This window comes from Triticum urartu, chromosome 1, assembly GCF_003073215.2.
Source record: "Triticum urartu cultivar G1812 chromosome 1, Tu2.1, whole genome shotgun sequence".
Taxonomy (NCBI): Eukaryota; Viridiplantae; Streptophyta; class Magnoliopsida; order Poales; family Poaceae; genus Triticum; species Triticum urartu.
In genome coordinates, this window is record NC_053022.1 from 439,386,542 (window position 1) to 439,405,794 (window position 19,253).

Here is a 19,253-nt window from a genome sequence, read left to right on the forward strand (position 1 = left end):
CCACCACATCTATGATGATACCTGGTTTTGTCACAGTTATCGTCATAGAAGTGTCATAAGTATGACAGAAAAAATTTCGTTCGGCCCAAAATGTCATGGATGTGTCTTTTTTTGTAGTGGTCTACACACTTAAGGTTAGGTGACGCTAGAGTTGTAATGGGAATATTATGTTGTTACCGAAGGTTGTTTGGAGTCCCGGATGAGATCCGGACGTGATGAGGAACTCTGGAATGGTCCGGAGGTGAAGATCGATATATTGGACGAAGGGTATTGGAGTCCGGAATTGTTCTGGGAGTACCGGGTGGTGACCAGCGTGATCGAAAGGTGTTTCAGAGGCCCCGACAAGCGTTGGGGGGCCTTATGGGCCAAGGGGAGGGGCACACCAGCCCACTAAGGGGTTGTGCGCCCCTTCCAACCCCACTCACGTAACCTGGAGAGGCGGGGGCACCTCCCCTAGGGCAGCCGCCCCTCCCGGCTTCGGGGGCAAGTTTCCTAGGTGCGGGGGCGCCCAAACCCATCTACGGTTTCCCCTGTGGCCGCCGCCCCTCCCCTAGGGAAACCCTAGGGCGCCTCCTCCTCCCCCTTCCCCCTATATATAGTGAGGGAGAGAGAGGGCAACCGCACCCCTTCCCTGGCGCATCCCCTCCCTCCTCTAACACCTCCTCCTCCTCCGTAGTGCTTAGCGAAGCTCTGCCGGAGAACCACAAGCTCCACCGCCACCACGCCGTTGTGCTACCAGAGTTCTCCCTCAACTTCTCCTCTCCCCTTGCTGGATCAAGAAGGAGGAGACGTCCCTGGGCTGTACGTGTGTTGAGCGCGGAGGCACTGTCCGTTCGGCGCTTGATCGAATCTTATGCGATTTTAATTATAATTACGACTCCATCAACTGTGATCTTGTAACGCTTCCGCTTAGCGATCTTCAAGGTTATGAAGATGCACTCCCTCTGTCTCTCGTTGCTAGCATCTCCTAGACTGATCTTGGTGACACGTAGGAAAATTTTGAATTATTACTACGTTCCCCAACAGTGGCATCATGAGCTAGGTCTATGCATAGATTCTATGCACGAGTAGAACACAAAGTAGTTGTGGGTGATGATTTGTTCAATTTGCTTACCATTACTAGTCTTATCTTGATTCGGCAGCATTGTGGGATGAAGCGGCCCGGACCGACCTTACACGTATGCTTACGTGAGACTGGTTCCACCGACTAACATGCACTTGATGCATAAGGTGGCTAGCGGGTGTCTGTCTCTCCCACTTTAGTTGGAACAGATTCGATGAAGAGGGTCCTTATGAAGGGTAAATAGCAATTAGCATATCGCTGTTGTGGCTTTTGCGTAGGTAAGAAATGTTCTTGCTAGAAACCCATAACAGCCATGTAAAACATGCAACAACAATTAGAGGACGTCTAACTTGTTTTTGCAGGGTATGTTGTGTGATGTGATATGGCCAAAAGGATGTGATGAATGATATATGTGATGTATGACATTAATCATGTTCTTTTAATAGGAATCACGACTTGCATGTCGATGAGTATGACAACCGGTAGGAGCCATAGGAGTTGTCTTAATTTATTGTATGACCTGCGTGTCAATGAAAAACGCCATGTAATTACTTTACTTTATTGCTAACCGTTAGTCGTAGTAGTAGAAGTAATAGTTGGCGAGACAACTTCATGAAGACACGATGATGGAGATCATGGTGTCATGCCGATGACGAAGGTGATCATGCTGCGCCTCGAAGATGGAGATCAAAGGCGCAAGATGATATTGGCCATATCATGTCACTTTATGATTTGCATGTGATGTTTGTCATGTTTACATCTTATTTTCTTAGGACGACGGTAGCATAAATAAGATGACCCCTCACTAAAATTTCAAGAAATGTGTTCCTCCTAACTGTGCACCGTTGCGAAGGTTCGTTGTTTCGAAGCACGAAGTGATGATCGGGTGTGATAGATTCTAACGTTTGCATACAACGGGTGAGGGAGTCCTGGATTAGGGGGTCTCCGGACAGCCGGACTATATCCTTTGGCCAGACTATTGGACTATGAAGATACCAGATTGAAGACTTCGTCTCGTGTCCGGATGGGACTCTACTTGGCGTGGAAGGCAAGATAGGCAGTACGGATATGGATATCTCCTCCTTTGTAACCGACCTTGTGTAACCCTAACCCCCTCCGGTGTCTATATAAAACGGAGGGTTTTAGTCCGTAGGACAACATACAATCATACCATAGGCTAGCTTCTAGGGTTTAGCCTCTCCGATCTCATGGTAGATCAACTCTTGTAATACTCATATCATCAGAATAAATCAAGCAGGACGTAGGGTTTTACCTCCATCAAGAGGGCCCGAACCTGGGTAAAACATCGTGTTCCCTGCCTCCTGTTACCATCCGCCTTAGACGCACAGTTCGGGACCCCCTACCCGAGATCTGCCGGTTTTGACACTGACATTGGTGCTTTCATTGAGATTTCCTCTGTGTCATCGCCGTTAGGCTTGATGGCTCCTACGATCATCGATAGCGATGCAGTCCAGGGTGAGACTTTTCTCCCCGGACAGATCTTTGTGTTCGGCGGCTTCGCATTGCGGGCCAACTCGCTTGGCCATCTGGAGCAGATCGAAAGTTAGGCCCCTGGCCACCAGGTCAGGTATGGAAGCTTAAACTACACGACCAATATCCGCGGAGACTTGATCTTCGACGGATTCGAGCCCCTGCCTTGTGCGCTACGCGGTCATGATGAGTACGATCTAGCTCTACCATCGGGCAGTGTTCAAGAAATTGCATCGGCAGCCGCTCCGACCCTCAATTCGGAGCTAGTTGCACCATCCATGGATGGGTGGATAGACCCCGCCACGGAGGCCGTATCCTCTGCGGCGACCGAGCTGAATATCGACCTTACCCTTCACGAGAGCCGTATTGCTAAACTGCCAGATCCTTCTCCGGCCACGGACTCCGAACCGCCTGCGCCCGTTCCTGTCGAATCTGATTGGGCGCCGATCATGGAGTTCACCTCTGCGGATATTTTTCAGCACTCGCCCTTTGGCGACATACTGGACTCATTAAGGTCCCTCTCCTTGTCAGGAGAGTCCTAGCCGAACTATGTCCGACAGGATTGGGATGCGGATGACGAAGAAATTCGCCGCCCACCCACCACCCACTTAGTAGTCACTGTCGAAGACTTAACCGACATGCTCGACTTCGACTCCCAAGACATCGACAGTATGAACAACGATGCGGGAGACGAAGAGGAACCACTGCCCACAGGGCACTGGACAACCACCTCATCATATGATATATACATGGTGGAGACACCCAAAGAAGGCAATGGCGACGAGACAACGGAGGATGACCCCTCCAAGAAGCAACTCAAGCGCCGGCGTCAGCGTGCCGCTCTAAGTCCTGCCAAGGCAAAAGCGGTGATACCGGCACAGGAGATAATAGCACTCCGGACAGTGCCGAAGACGGCAACAATCCCCTCCAGCAAGATTTAGGGCAGGAGGACGGAGAAGCCAGCCTCCAGAGAGAGCGGCAGATGGAGAGGCGGAGGATGATAATTACATGCCTCCCTTCGAAGATGAAGCAAGCCTCGACGATGATGAATTCGTCGTTCCTGAGGATCCCGTCGAACAAGAGCGCTTCAAACGCCGGCTTATAGCCACGGCAAATAGCCTTAAGAAAAAGCAGCAGCAGCTTCAAGCTGATCAAGATTTGCTAGCTGACAGATGGACTGAAGTCCTGGCGGCCGAGGATTACAAACTCGAATGCCCCTCCAAGAGTTACCCAAAGTGTAGGTTGCTACCCCGACTGGAGGAGGAAGCACCGAAACCTACATCCCCGGCGTATGACGCGGCTGATTGGCCACCTCGTGGCCGCGATAGAGAGACATTCCAGCCAAAAGCTCAGCCCGCACCCCGATGCCAATCAAATAAAAAGGTATGGGGAAATACGCCAGACCCGCGAGACTTATTGGAGGACAAAGCAAAACATGGAAGATCGATCTACGGATCACGAGGGCGCGCCACTATGCGAGACGATAATTGTCACGCCGGATACAGTAAAGTAAGTCTAGCCGAGCCGAACACAGTGGGCAAGACTCATCCGAGCTGCGTCGTGACATAGCCCAGTACAGAGGCGCCACACACCCCTTATGCTTCACAGACGAAGTAATGGATCATCAAATCCCAGAGGGTTTCAAACCCGTAAATATAGAATCATATGACGGCACAACAGATCCTGTGGTATGGATCGAGGATTTCCTCCTGCACATCCACATGGCCTGCGGTGATGACCTACACGCCATCAAATACCTCCCACTCAAACTCAAAGGACCAGCTCGGCATTGGCTCAACAGCTTGCCAGCAGAGTCCATTGGCTGTTGGGAAGATCTGGAAGCCGCATTCCTCGACAACTTTCAGGGCACTTATGTGCGACCACCAGATGCCGATGACTTGAGCCACATAATTTAGCAGCCAGAGGAATCGTCCAGGAAATTCTGGACACGGTTCCTAACAAAGAAAAATCAAATCATCGACTGTCCGAATACAGAGGCCCCATCAGCTTTCAAGCACAACATCCGCGATGAATGGCTCGCCCGGCACCTTGGCCAGGAAAAGCCGAAATCTATGGCAGCCCTCACGACACTCATGACCCTCTTCTGTGCGGGAGAGGACAGCTGGCTGGCTCACAGCAATAACATATCAAAGAACCATGGTACTTCGGATACCAAGGACGACAACGGCAGGTCACGTGGCAACAAACATAAGCGCCGCATTAATAGCGACAATACCGAGGATACAATAGTCAATGCCGGATTCAAAGGCTCTAAACCCGGTCAGCGGAAAAAGCCATTCAAAAGAAGCACTCCGGGCCCATCCAGTTTGGACCTTATACTCGATCGCTCGTGCCAAATACACGGCACCCCCGACAAGCCAGCCAACCACACCAACAGGGATTGTTGGGTGTTTAAGTAGGCCGGCAAGATAAATGCCGAAAACAAAGATAAGGGTTCACATAGCGATGACGAGGAGGAGCCCCGGCAGCCAAACATCGGAGGACAGAAGAGGTTCCCCCCACAAGTGCGGACGGTGTACATGATATACGCAACCCACATCCCCAAGAGGGAGCGGAAGCGTGCGCTCAGGGACGTATATGCGTTGGAGCCAGTCGCCCCAAAGTTCAACCCATGTTATTCCTGCCCGATCACCTTCGACCGCAGGGACCACCCCACTAGTATCCGTCATGGCGGATTCGTCGCATTGGTCTTAGACCCAATCATTGACAGATTTCACCTCACTCAAGTCCTTATGGATGGCGGCAGTAGCCTAAACCTGCTTTATCAGGACACAGTACGCAAAATGGGTATAGACCCCTCAAGGATCAAACCCACTAAAACGACCTTTAAAGGCGTCATACCAGGTGTAGAGGCCCATTGCACAGGCTCAGTAACACTGGAAGTGGTCTTCGGATCTCCGGATAAATTCCGAAGCGAAGAGTTAATCTTCGACATAGTCCCGTTCCGCAGTGGCTACCATGCACTGCTCAGGCGAACCGCATTTGCTAGATTCACCACATTACGCATATCTCAAGCTCAAGATGCCAGGACCTTGGGGGGTCATCACAGTCAATGGAAACACAGAGCGCTCTCTCCGCACGGAGGAGCACACTGTGGCCCTCGCAACAGAAGCGCAAAGCAGCCTCTTAAGGCAATCCACTAGTTTGGCGATTAATGACCCGGACACCTTCAAGCGCGCCCGGAGTAATCGGCAACAGGACTGCCTGGCATGTTCCGAGCTCGCATAGCAATGCGGCCCCCACCCCGGTCCTAGCCAAACGGCGAAATCCGTGCCACGCGTACATAATTACGCATTAAAAATACCATGGGCACAGGTGGGGAGGGGGGCACAACTACGGCACGCCCCAAGACGCGGCTTAAACCACACTAGGGGCTTCCCACTTTGTTATTTTTCTCTTTCAGGACTTTAATCTCTGGAAACCCTGTCCGGCAGCATGATTGCCAAACACATGATGCAACAACCAAGGAGGCAGAAAGCTATGTCACACCATGGAACTCCCAGGTGGATTATGATAACGAGTGAAATATTTGCTTTAATACTATTCCTCAGCTTGCCCTTGGAAGGGACATGTCAAACAGTCCTACTTTTTGCTTATTGCACTACTTGTATCATTCTGCTTTAACGCACCTTTTTGAATAAACAATGCATAGCATTAAGACTATTATTGCATTCTTCCTTTCTATATATATATATGTTCATTCATGACATCTAGCACCCGTACACTCTGGTATGGCCAATACACCAGGGGCTTAAGCATACCCCATAATGCGGTGTGAGAAGTCCGAACACTTTCGACAGTGCGACACCCCGAACTTATAGCATTATATGCATCAGCTCCGAATCATGTCTTGGGTCAATAGTTGGGTTTGCCCGGCTCCCATGTTTTGGTACCTTATGTTCTGCTATATCGGCTAAGGTAGCACTGGGAGAACTACTACGATTGTGCCCCGGTTCTGCTGGGCTAAGCACCTCAGTAGAGAAAGCTAAAACTGATTTTCATGATAAGGCGAGAGACTGGTCGCTGTTTGAGAGGTTTCAAGTCCCTAAAGACTTATGCCGCTTAGAGAGAAGAGTCGGCTCTGTCCGGCTTAAGGCGTGTATCGCGCCCCGAATTCGGCCTTCCGAATACTAGGGGCTTCACCGAAATTTAAAATTATAGAATTCTATGGCTAAGTGAGAGTGATAATGCATTATAGTCTGATTGCCTTGTTCGTTGTGCTGAGTACCTCCCTCGAAGGACCCAACAATGGGAACAAGAGTGCTCAGGTTTATCCCGAACACCCCAGCACTCGTGGCGTGGGGGCAGAAGCCGACGACTAGCCATCTCTCAGATTTGATAAACAACCGAACATAAGGCAATATTTTAAATTCAAGCAAGCGTTGCATAGCGCATATGAACAAGTTTTCATACTACAGGATTACATGAGCAAGATTATTCAAATATTACATCTTTTGCACAATCGTCCGCTACAAGACGGGCACCCTTCAGGACACCCTCATAATACATCTCGGGTTGGCGATGCTCCTTGCCGTGCGGCGGCCCTTCCTTCACCAGCTTCACGGCGTCCATCTTGGCCCAGTGCACCTTCGCACGGGCGAAAGCCCGGCGTGCACCTTCGATGCAGACGGACCGCTTGATGACTTCGAGCTGAAAGTGCAACTATCCCTAGGTGGTTTTGGTAATTCATAACAACATATAGCTCATTGAGCTAATGCTATTCCAAGATGATTATTTCAGGAAAGCTCAATGATTGGCATGGCATGGATGTGAAAGTGGAACCCTCAAAATGCTAAGGACAAAGGATTGGCTCAAGCTCAAAAGCTCAAGACTCTTCTTTTCATATTTTAGTGATCCAAGATCACATTGAGTCTTTAGGAAAAGCCAATACTATCAAGGAGGGATGAGGTGTTGCTTAATGAGCCTCTTGCTTCATGTGCTTAGTGATATGCTCCAAAACCCTCAACTACTTTCCCATATCCACATATGACCTAAACCCAAAGCCAAACTCGGTCCTACCGATTCTTTCTATCCGGCGCCACCGAGTTTCACTTGTCATAAGCCACTGCCAAACCCTAGCAATTCGGTTCTACCGATAGGGATCTCGGTCTCACCGAGATGGGATTGCAAACTCTCTGTTTCCCTTTCATAACTTTTCGGTTTCACCGAAAGAGCGAATCGGTCCCACCGAGATTGCAATGTAAATTCAGTGTTTCCCCTTTGTAACTTTTCGGTCTCACCGAAAGAGCAAATCGGTCCCACCGAGTTTGCCTGACCAACTCTCTGGTTAGCTAATTACCAAATTCGGTCTCACCGAGTTTGTGTAATCGGTCTCACCGAGATTACGTTATGCCCAAACCCTAACCATATCGGTCCCACCGAGTTGCATGTCAGTCCCACCGAAAATCTCTAACGGTCACTAGGTTTACATTTTCGGTCCGACCGAGTTTGTTGATTCGGTCCCACCGAGATTGGAAAACTGTGTGTAACGGTTGGATTTTGTGTGGAGGCTATATATACCCCTCCACCTCCTCTTCATTCGTGGAGAGAGCCATCAGAACACATACACAATTCCTACTCATATGTTCTGAGAGAGAACCACCTACTCATGTGTTGAGACCAAGATATTCCATTCCTACCATATGAATCTTGATCTCTAGCCTTCCCAAGTTGCTTTCCACTCAAATCTTCTTTCCACCAAATCCAAATCCTATGAGAGAGAGTTGAGTGTTGGGGAGACTATCATTTGAAGCACAAGAGCAAGGAGTTCATTACCTACACACCATTTGTTACTTCTTGGAGAGTGGTGTCTCCTAGATTGGCTAGGTGTCACTTGGGAGCCTCCGACAAGATTGTGGAGTTGAACCAAGGAGTTTGTAAGGGCAAGGAGATCGCCTACTTCGTGAAGATCTACTGCTAGTGAGGCAAGTCCTGTGCGGGCGATGGCCATGGTGGGATAGACAAGGTTGCTTCTTCGTGGACCCTTTGTGGGTGGTTGCTTCTTCGTGGACCCTTCGTGGGTGGAGCCCTGTGTGGACTCGTGCAACCGTTACCCTTTGTGGGTGGAGCCCTTTGTGGACTCGCGCAACCGTTACCCTTTGTGGGTTGAAGTCTCCATCAACGTGGATGTAGGATAGCACCACCTATCCGAACCATGGGAAAAACATCCATGTCTCCAATTGCGTTTGAATTCTCCAAACCCTTCCCTTTACATTCTTTCAAGTTGCATGCTTTACTTTCCGCTGCCAATATACTCTTTGCATGCTTGCTTGAATTGTGTGATGATTGCTTGACTTGTCCTAAAATAGCTAAAATCTGCCAAGAACTGAAATTGGGAAAAGGTTAAGTTTTTATTTGGTCAAGTAGTCTAATCACCCCCCTCTAGACATACTTTCGATCCTACACCAGCCGTGGGCAGGCATCGACAAGCCGCCTCACCAGGCCGAAGTAGCTGTTGGGAAAGGCGTCACCAGGCCACATCCGGACTATAAAGCCCTTCATGGCCTGTTCGGCCGCCTTGTGCAGCTCGACCAGTTGCTTCAGCTGGTCGCTCAGAGGCATCGGGTGTTCGGTCTCAGTATACTGAGACCAGAACAGCTTCTCCATTGAGCTTCCCTCCTCGGCCTTGTAAAACTATGCGGCATCCGACACGCTGCGGGGCAAATCTGCGAATGCTCCTAGAGAGGTCCGGATTCGGGTAAGTAACAAGTAATTTACTTTCACATGCTTGCTTTGCATATAGAATGCCTTACCCGCCACTATCTTCTTCATCGCATCAATCTCCTGGAGAGCCTTTTGGGCTTTAGCCTTGGCACTGTTTGCACTCTGAAGGGCCGCGGCAAGCTCAGACTCTCGCGTCTTCAAGTCAAGCTCCAATGCCTCGTGCTTCGTCACGAGAGCGTGGAGCTCTTGCTGCACCTCTCCCACCCGTGCCTCATGTTTTTCCCACTCGGTGCACTCCTGGGCCGCTTTGTTTTCGGCCTCGGATAGCGCTTGCTTCAGGGTTGCCACTTCGGTCGTGGCCCCTGGCAGATTAAAGATGATCCTGTCATTTTGCAATTGCATTCTTTTTATATATATCCATAGACTAGGTACTACTTACCTTTGTTCTCCTCGAGCTGCCTCTTGGCAAGGCCGAGCTCTTTCTTGGACCCTTCCAGGTCCTGCTTCAGTGCGGCGACCTCCGCAGTCAGTGCGGCAGAGGCCAGTAGCGAAGCCTGCATACGCATATAGACATACTTATATTAGACTCCTGCGATATTGTTCGATCCTCTATTTGGCTTTTCTTTGTGAACACCGAACAGAGCATCAGGGGCTACTGTCTATGCGGTAATATTTTTCCTATATTCAAATACTTACCTCAAAGCCTTTTAGAAGGTTGGCACAGGCTTCAGTCAGTCCGCTCTTGGTGGACTGAACCTTCTGGATCACCGCACTCATAATAGTGCAGTGCTCTTCGTCGATGGAAGCGCTGCGAAGCGCTCCCAGCAGATTGTCTGGTGCCTCTGGATGGATAGAGGTCACTGGCACAGGCGTCTTGCCCCTTTTGGAAGGAGGCCGCCTGCCTGAGTCCGGAACCACTGCAAGTTCCGGCGCGGTGTTCGGCTGAAGGCCGAACTCGGAGCCCTCGGGAGCCTCCCTCCCTCTGCTCCTGGAGTCTGGAAGGTCGCCCTGAGGCGCCTCCGGGATTGTCTCCCCTCGACCCGGTGCCTCTTGAGACAATACCTCGGCATTGTCCGTAGGGCAAGGGGAGTTGGCGGTCGGAAGTGGATCACTATCCATATCCGACGAGTCCAAGGAGCCGCCCGACGAAGATACGTCGATACGGGCTTGGGGCGGTCTGCATAATCATATTCTGCGTTAGGGGAAGCAGTGCGACAAAGGTATGCTATGAGTTACTCTGGTATCCGAATACTTACGACTTTGCAAGGGGCTTGGCCCTGAGCAGCCACTCGTCTTCGCCTTCGGCGGTGGTGGTGGAGTAGTCTGGAAGGAGGGTTCTCCCCTTCTTGGACCCTTCGCCCCCCCCGGTCGGGGAGGCCTTCCTTTTCTTGTCTCCCCCGACTGAAGGGGTAGCATCTTCATCTTCCTCCTCTTCGTGGGAGGAGTGCGTCGCGGAGTTATCGGACGATGAGTCCGATAACACCTGGCGTCGGGAACTCTTTCGGGTTCCCTTGGCCTTCTTGGTCTTATCCGGCACCTTGTAAGGAGCCAGAGTCAGCATCTCCGTCAAGAGAGCGTCCGCAGTGACTTCGGGCAGAGGGGCCGAACAGTAATCTGCCCCGACGTCTCCACCCAGTCCTGTCAAAGGCATGGAGCTCAGACCCCACACATGGTTAAGCTAGGGGAGATAAATATCCAACCGGATGTATAGAACTCACCGAATGCGCTAGGCGCTTCGTGCTTAGCCCGCGGTCCTCGGTGAGAGAGGGAGGGACCTCGGCGCCCTTGAACAACACCCTCTAGACGTCCTTATGCGTCGTGTCGAAGAGCTCGCTCAGAGTCTGGTGCTGGGCCGGGTCGAACTCCCACAAGTTGAAATCCCGTTGTTGACACAGGAGGATCCGGCGGATGAGCATGACCTGGACTATGTTGACAAGCTTGAGCTTCTTGCTTGCCATATTCCGGATACATTTCTAGAGTCCGTCCAGCCCCACCGATGAACCCCAGGATAGGCCCTTCTCTTTCCAGGAGGTGAGCCGCGTGGGGATTCCGGATCGAAACTCGGGGCCGCCACCCAGTTGGTGTCGCGCGGCTCGGTGATGTAGAACCATGCCGATTGCCACCCCTTTATGGTCTCCACGAAGGAGCCTTCAAGCCATATAAGATTGGGCATCTTGCCCACCATGGCTCCGCCGCATTCTACTTGTTGGCCTCCCACCACCTTCATCTTGATATTGAAGGTCTTCAGCCACAGGCCGAAGTGGGTCCGGATGCGTAGGAAAGCCTCACACATGACGATGAACGCCGAAATGTTGAGGATGAAGTTCGGGGCTAGATCATGAAAGCCCAGCCTGTAGTAGAACATAAGACCATGGATGAATGGATGGAGGGGAAACCCCAGTCCGCGGAGGAAGTGGTGGAGGAAAACTACCCTCTCGTGAGGTTCCGGGGTAGGAACAATCTACCCCGCAGCGGGCAGCCGATGCACGATATTCGTGGCTAAGTATCCGGCTCCGCGCAGCTTCTTGATGTGCCCCTCCGTAACGGAGGAAGCCATCCATTTGCCTCCCGCCTCGGACATGTTTGGAGAAGGTTCAGGGGAAGGATGTGGACTTGGGCGTTGGAGCTCGAGTGCGCAAGAATGGATGAGCAAGGAGGAAGAAGGCATGGGTAGAAAAAGATTAAACCTTATCCCTTTATAAGGGCGGCCAAAACTATCCGCCCCCACTAGCCTGGTAAAACTCGCTTATCCCCCAAGCGCCGTAATTGATGGCGCGGTTGGGTTACACACACCCGTGTTGATGAGAATCCCGTAATAAGGGGACACGATCTCTGTTTTGACAAGACGTGTCAAGAAACTGCCTCGCGTTATGTGCGGGGCTAGTTAAAGAAAAACGGTTCGAATAATCACCGGGCCATGGCATAATGTCATGTAGCCAAAACATGTCAGCAGATTAGATTTGTGGAAATATTATTCTCTCTACGGTGGTATGTGGAACTTATTTTGCAGGGTCGGACACCATCCTTTTATTCGAACTCTTCTGTGGTGTATCCGGAGCAGGAACCCACCTTGCAATGCCGAAGACAATACTGCGCGCTGGACTCATTGTCATTGAAGCCTGGTTCAGGGGCTACTGAGGGAGTCCTGGATTAGGGGGTCTCCGGACAGCCGGACTATATCCTTTGGCCGGACTGTTGGACTATGAAGATACCAGATTAAAGACTTCGTCTCGTGTCCGGATGGGACTCTACTTGGCATGGAAGGAAAGCTAGGCAGTACGGATATGGATATCTCCTCCTTTGTAACCGACCTTGTGTAACCGTAACCCCCTCAGGTGTCTATATAAACCGGAGGGTTTTAGTCCGTAGGACAACATACAATCATACCATAGGCTAGCTTCTAGGGTTTAGCCTCTCCGATCTCGTGGTAGATCAACTCTTGTAATACTCATATCATCAAGAATAAATCAAGCAGGACGTAGGGTTTTACCGCCATCAAGAGGGCCCGAACCTGGGTAAAACATCATGTTCCCTGCCTCCTATTACCATCCGCCTTAGAAGCACAGTTTGGGACCCCCTACCCGAGATCCGCCGGTTTTGACACCGACAATGGGTGTAAGCCAGATTTACACATGCAAAACACTTAGGTTGACTTAACGAGCTTAGCATGTACAGACATGGCCTCGGAACACGAGAGACCGAAAGGTTGAACATGAGTCATATAGTAGATGCGATCAACATGGAGATATTCACCGTTGATGACTAGTCCGTCTCACGTGATGATCGGACATGGCCTACTCGATTCAGATCATGTATCACTTAGATGACTAGAGGGATGTCTATCTGAGTGGGAGTTCATTAAATAATTTGATTAATTGAACTCATTATCATGAACATAGTCTAAATTGTCTTTGCAAATTATGTTGTGGATTAATAGCTCGCGCTTTAGCTCCTTGTTTTAATGTGTTCCTAGTGAAAGACTAAGTTGAAAGATATTGTAAGCAATTGTGCGGACTAGGGCCGTAGTATGAGGATTGTCCTCACTGCCACACAGAAGGCTTCTGTCCTTGATGCACCGCTCGGTGTGCCAACCCCTCTGGCATCGTCTGTGGATGTTGTGAACATCTGGCAGACACATTCTGATGACTACCTGATAGTTTAGTGCGCCATGCTTTACAGCTTAGAGTCAGGTCTCCAAAAGCGTTTTGAACACCATGGAACATATGAGATGTTCCAAGAGCTGAAATTGGTATTTCAGGCTCATGCCCGTGTTGAGAGGTTTGAGACCTCTGATAAGATCTTTGCCTATAAGATGGGGAGAATAGCTCAGCCAGTGAGCATGTGCTTAGAATGTCTGGGTACATCAATCGCTTGAATCAAGTGGGAGTTAATATTCCATATAAGAGAGTGATTGACAAAGTTCTCCAGTCACTATCACCAAGCTACTAGAGTTTCGTGATGAACTATAACATGCAAGGGAATATGATCCCGGAGCTGTTTGTCGTGCTTAAGGCCATAAAGGTAGAAATTAAGAAGGAGCATCAAAGTGTTTATGGTTAACAAGACCACTGGTTTCAAAGAAGGGCAAGGGTAAGAAGGGAAACTTCATGAATGGCAAGCCAGTTGCCGCTCCAGTGAAGAAACCCAAGAACTCAAACCCGAGACGAAGTGCTTCTATTAGGGTAACGGTCACTGGTAACGGAACTGCCTCAAATACTTGGTAGATAAGAAGGCTGGCAACTTCAACAAAAGTATATTTGATATATGTGTTATTGATGTGTACCTTACTAGTACTCCTAGTAGCACATGGGTATTAGATACCGGTTCACTTGCTAATATTGGTAACTCGAAATAAAATCTACGTAATAAACGGAGACTAGTTAAGGGCGAGGTGATGATGTGTGTTGGAAGTGTTTCCAAGGATGATATGATCACCATCGCACGCTCCCTCTACCTTCGGGATTAGTGTTGAACCTAGATAGATGTTGTTTGCATTGGTGTCTGTGTTGAGCATGAACATTATTAGATCATGTTTATTGCAATACGGTTATTCATTTAAGTCAGAGAATAATGGTTATTCTGTTTACATGGATAATACCTTCTATGGTCATGCACCCAATGTGAATGGTTTATTGAATCTCGGTCGTAGTGATACACATGTTCATAACATTGATGCCAAAAGATGTAGAGTTGATAATGATAGTACCACTTTCTTGTTGCACTGCCGCTTGGGTCATATTGGTGTAAAGCGCATGAAGAACCTCCATGCTGATGGACTTTTGAAGTCACTTGATTTTGAATCACTTGACACATGTGAACCATGCCTCATTGACAAGATGACTAAAACCCCGTTTTCTTTGTAACAATGGAATGGGCAAGTGACTTGTTGGAAATCATACATGTTGATGTGTGCGGTCCGATGAGTGTTGACGCGTGCGGTGGATATCGATATTTTCTCACCTTCACCGATGAATTGAGTAGATATGGATATATTTACTTAATGAAGCATAAGTCTGGAACGTTTGAAAAGTTCAAGCAATTTCGGAGTGAAGTTGAGAATCATCGTAACAAGAAGATCAAGTTCCTACGATTTGATCAAGGGGAGAGTATCTGAGTTATGAGTTTGGCAATCACTAAAGACAAGGTGGAATCGTTTCAAGTTGACGCCGCCTGGAACACCATAGCGTAATGGTGTGTCCGAACGTCGTAATCAAACCTTATTGGATATGGTGTGATCTATGATGTCTCTTACCGATATACCACTATCATTTTGGGGTTATGCATTAGATACAATTACATTCTCTTTAAATAGGGCACCATCTAAGTCCGTGGAGACGACACTGTATGAACTATGGTTTGGCAAGAAACCTAAGTTTTTGTTTCTTAAGATTTGGGGCTACGATGCTTATGTCGATAGGCTTCGTCCAGAAAAGCTCAAACCCAAAGCGGAAAATTGTGTTTTAATGGAATACCCAAACAAGACGATTGGGTATACCTTCTATCTCAGATCTGAGGGCAAAGTGTTTGTCGCTATGAATAGGTCCTTTCTCGAGAAAGAATTTCTCTCGAAAGAATTGAGTGGGAGGAAGATAGAACTTGATGAGGTTGTTGAACCTTCACTTCAACCAAAGAGTAGCGTAGCACAGAAAGATGTTTCTCTGGCAACTACGTCAGTTGAAGATAAAGCTAATGATGATGATCATGAAGCTTCAGAACAAATTACTATCAAACCTTGTAGGTCGACAAGGGTGTGTACAACTTCTCAGTGGTAACCCTGTCTTAAAGGTCATGTTGTTGGACAAGGATGAACCTATGAGCTATGAAGAAGCGATGGTGGGATCGGATTCCAAGAAAAGGCTGGAAGCCATGAAATCCAAGATAGGATCCATGTATGAGAAGAAAATATGGACTTTGGTGGACTTGCCCGATGAACGGCAAGCCATTGAGAATAAATGTATCTTTAAGAAGAAGACAGACGTTGATGGTAATGTCACCATTTGTGAAGCTTGACTTGTCTCAAAGAAGTTTCTGACAATTTCAAGGAGTTGACTATGATGAGACTCTCTCAATCATAGCGATGCTAAAGTCTGTTAGAATTATGTTAGCAATTGCTGCATTTTCATTTACGAAATCAGGCAGATGGATGTCAAAACAAAGTTTCCTTGATGGTTTCTGTGAGGAAAGGCTGTATGTGATACAACCAAAAGGTTTTGTCAATCCTAAGGATGCTAAAAGGTATGCAAACTCCAGCGGTCCTTCTATGGACTGGAGCAAGCATCTCAGAGTTGGATCATACGCTTTGATGAGGTGATCAAAGCTTTTTGGGTTTATACAAAGTTTGCAAGAAAATTGTGTTTACAAGAAAGTGAGTGGGAGCACTACAACATTTCTGATAGGTATATGTGGATGACATATTGTTGATCGGAAATGATGTAAAATTTCGGGAAAGCATAAAGGGTTGTTTGAATGGAGTTTTTCAAAGGAAGACCTGTGTAAAACCGCTTACATGTTGGGTATCAAGATCTATAGAGATAGATCAAGACGCCTGATAAGACTTTCACAGAGCACATACCTTGACATGATCTTGAAGGAGTTCAAGATGGATCAGTCAAAGAAGGAGTTCTTGCCTGAGTTGTATGGTGTGAAGTTAAGACTTGAAGCTCGATCATGGCAGAAGAAAGAGAAAGGACGAAAGTCGTCCCCTATGCCTTAGCCATAGGCTCTATATGATATGCCATGCTGTGTACCACGATGTGTCTTGCCACGTGTCTGGCAAGGGGGTATAAGAGTGATCCAGGAGTGGATCATTAGACAGCAGTCAAAATTGTCCTTAGGAATAAGGAAATGTTTCTCGATTATGGAGGTGATGAAGAGTTCGGCGTAAAGGGTTACGTCGATGCAAGCTTTAACACCTATCCAGATGACTCTGAGTAGCAAACTGGATACATATAGTGGAGCAACCATTTGGAATAGCTCCAAGTGGAGCATAGTAGCAACATCTACAATATGAAATAGAGATTTGCGAAGAACACACAGATCTGAATGTTGCAGACCCGCTGACTAAAACCTCTCCCGTAAGCATAACATGATCAAACGCTAGAACTCATTGAGTGTTAATCACATGGTGATGTGAACTAGATTATTGACTCTAGTAAACTCTTGGGTGTTAATCACATGGCGATGTGAACTAGATTATTGACTCTAGTAAACTCTTTGGGTGTTAGTCACATGGCGATGTGAACTATGAGTGTTACCCTATATCAATGGGAAATGCCCTACCTTTGAGTGCAGTTTGAACTATTGATTTACGTAATTGGAAGTAACCAATTAGGTTTACGATGAAACCTAGAAATCGATCACTGATCCAATTTGACTACCTCTACGGGATAGACCTCCCGACTCTTTTTTATTTATGAATATGAACAGAAAAAATTCATTGTATCGTTGGATCGGAGCGGACGTTTGGTCCAGGAAAATTAGGAACAAAACATTATTCCTCAATTAACACAAAAGTACAATTCCAATCAAAACATAAGAAACAACAACCAAAATTTAAGAAACAACAACCGGAATTTAAGTTCCGATTGTTGATGTTTTATTCGAATTCGAAAGCGATCCTGGTTTATTTGCAATTATATCTTCCACACCTATTCATTTGTCATTTGGGATAATTTCCAATATAAAGAAAGAAACAGAGTCAAAGAAAGGATGAGAGATGTTTCCCATGTCAAATCAAAAAAGAGAGGTGAAACACATGGTGATGTGAACTAGATTATTGAATCTAGTGCAAGTGGGAGATTGTTGGAAATATGCCCTAGAGGCAATAATAAAATGGTAGTTATTATATTTCCTTGTTCATGATAATTGTCTATTGTTCATGCTATAATTGTATTAACCGGAAACCGCAATACATGTGTGAATACATAGATCACAACATGTCCCTAGTGAGCCTCTAGTTGACTAGCTCATTGATCAATAGATGGTTGTGGTTTCCTAACCATGGAGATTGGATGTCGTTGATAACGGGATCACATCATTAGGAGAATGATGTGATGAACAAGACCCAATCCTAAGCATAGCACAAGATCGTGTAGTTCGTTTGCTAGAGATTTTTTAATGTCAAGTATCGTTTCCTTAGACCATCAGATTGTGCAACTCTTGGATATCGTAGGAGTGCTTTGGGTGTATCAAACGTCACAACGTAACTGGGTGGCTATAAAGGTGCACTACAGGTGAGGGAGTCCTGGATTAGGGGGTCTCCGGACAGCCGGACTATATCCTTTGGCCAGACTATTGGACTATGAAGATACAAGATTGAAGACTTCGTCCCGTGTCCGGATAGGACTCTACTTGGCGTGGAAGGCAAGCTAGGCAGTACGGATATGGATATATCCTCCTTTGTAACCGACCTTGTGTAACCCTAGCCCCTCCGGTGTCTATATAAACCGGAGGGTTTTAGTCCGTAGGACAACATACAATCATACCATAGGCTAGCTTCTAGGGTTTAGCCTCTCCGATCTCATGGTAGATCAACTCTTGTAATACTCATATCATCAAGAATAAATCAAGTAGGACGTAGGGTTTTACCTCCATCAAGAGGGCCCGAACCTGGGTAAAACATCGTGTCCCCTGCCTCCTGTTACCATCCGCCTTAGACGCACAGTTCGGGACCCCCTACCCAAGATCCGCCGGTTTTGACACCGACATTGGTGCTTTCATTGAGAGTTCCTCTGTGTCGTCACCGTTAGGCTTGATCGCTCCTACGATCATCGATAGCGATGCAGTCCAGGGTGAGACTTTTCTCCTCGGACAGATCTTTGTGTTCGGCGGCTTCGCACTACGGGCCAACTTGCTTGGCCATCTGGAGTAGATCAAAAGTTACGCCCCTGGCCACCAGGTCAGGTTTGGAAGCTTAAACTACACGGCCGATATCCGCGGAGACTTGATCTTCGACGGATTCGAACCCCTGCCAAGTGCGCTATACGGTCTCGATGAGCATGATTTAGCTCTGCTGTCGGACAGTATTCAGGATATCGCACCGGCGACTGCTTCGACCCTCAATTCGGAGCCAATCGCACCATCCATGGACGGGTGGATAGACCCCGCCATGGAGGCCGTACTCTCAGTGGCGATCGAGCCAAGGAACGACCTTACCTTTCACGAGAGCCGTGTTGCCGAACTACCGGATCCTTCTCCGGCCACGGACTCCGAACCGCCTGCGCCTGTGCCTGTCGAATCCGGCTGTGCGCCGATCATGGAGTTCACCTCCGCGGATGTTTTTCAGAACTCGCCCTTCGGCGACGTACTGAACTCATTAAGGTCTCTCTCCCTGTTTGGAGAATCCTGGCCGAACTACCTTCGGCAGGATTGGGATGCGGATGACGAAGAAATTCGCCGCCCACCCACCACCCACTTAATAGCCACTGTTGACGACCTAACTGACATGCTGGACTTCGACTCCGAAGACATCGATGGTATGGATGACGATGCAGGAGACGAACAGGAACCACCGCCC